Raw genomic sequence first — 1,744 nt, forward strand, 5'->3', positions numbered from 1 at the left:
ATATATATATATATATATAGTCATCAAGTGCATATTTAAGACACATTTTATCAGATTCCCATTTTTAGAAACATTAACATGTCAGGCAGACACTGTGTTTTTAACAAAGCTGATGTTAGCTTAATGAGCTAGTAACAGCTGAAATTAGCTGCTGGATAGAAATACTTAAAAAACAAAGGACCTATTGCTTTAGAAATAATAATTAAAAGAATCTGAGTAGTAAATCTGCACCAATTATCATTGTAAACTACGGTGCTGTTTGAGAACAGAAAGCTTGGCAAGCATAGCAGCAATAACTAAGGGAGGGTGGGGCTTAAGAATGGTCAATAAGAAACATATTAGAAACTTCACACTGTGACAGCATCAGGGGTAGAGGAGCAGGGTATTGAGGTTAACAGTGGGCTTTCATTTGAATTCACTCTGCTGTGCTCAAAGCTCAATTTCTTCTTCCTCTCTTTGGCTTATTCTCGACTCTCTCTGCAAGCTTTAAGTGGATGGAGAGCTTGAGGTTCTGGCTCAGACTCACCTCCTGCCTTCTCACTGGACAAAGATTAAATTCTGATTAATTTTTCTCAGCGACTGCAGCGGGTACGTAGGAATTCAGCAGAAAAATCCACAGAGCACCTATCAAAGCAGAGAGCTGAGGCCAGAAACACACAGGTCACAACCCTAACCCAAACACCACATCAACATGCCTTCAGCTTACAAACCTACTAGAATGAAACTTGATATGGGGTTTTGCATAATTAAAAGCTGACCTCTGTTTGCAATATTTTTGAGATTGTCCCATTTCTGTCAGTTGAGATAATTCAGAATAAATAATTAGACCTACACTAAGCCTGGAAATTCAGATAAAACAGTGGCTCTGATTGTAACAACTGTGTAAATTTTTGCACAATGACATTTTGTTTTTTGTACAGTATTCATCCTGTCTTCAGCTGCAGGCTTATAGTTAACCTGAAGCATGACAGAAGACAAAGAAGAATGAAGCCCAGCTGAAGAGCCCTGTGTGCATTCTGCTTCACCTTCAGTGCAACGATAGAGCTTTTCTCGCTCCACACCTTTGAAAGCGTACATGATGTTTTAGAGGTTTCCCACCTGCGGGGTGTTGACCTTGTCAGTGGTATTTCAGGCTCTGGGGACTTCTCTCACTTGGCTGCCAGCACCCTGCAGGTGGATGGAGGGAGGGGTTGTCATGGAAACAGGCCACTGGGATGGGACACGGTGCAGGCTCCAGCACACGCTTTGAAAAGCTTTCATTGATAGCTGTCCCAATGAGCTGATTTCCGGTCTGTTACTAGGCTACCCACTGAGACAGCATAAAGGCTCGTCCGTTCTGTGCAGATAAAAGGACGGCAGCGGATTTTTCAAAGTCGCAAATTTCAATGTGCAGGTTTAACAAATGCCAGACTACTGCTGCTTTGCCCTCCTCTGTCCATCATTCTCAGCACAGAACACAGGTCTCTCTAAAGGGTCCATGACATTCACTGACATTATTCTTGCAGCATCTCCTGACATCTCTATACAAGAAGAAAAGCAGCAGTGTCAAAAAGTGTTATATAACATTATATAATGGGATAATTAATATATATCAGTGACACTTTATTTTAACCCCCTAGTATGCCTTTATAAGTGATTTGTAAGAATTTATAAGACACTATAATGTAATTTAAGCAGATATTTTTCAGTGTTTACAATGTGTCAACAAGTTGTAAGTTTGGGTTTAAATTCAATTCAATTCAAT

Source organism: Morone saxatilis, unplaced genomic scaffold (assembly GCF_004916995.1).
Source record: "Morone saxatilis isolate NCDOM2014 unplaced genomic scaffold, NCSU_SB_2.0 Contig18, whole genome shotgun sequence".
Taxonomy (NCBI): Eukaryota; Metazoa; Chordata; class Actinopteri; family Moronidae; genus Morone; species Morone saxatilis.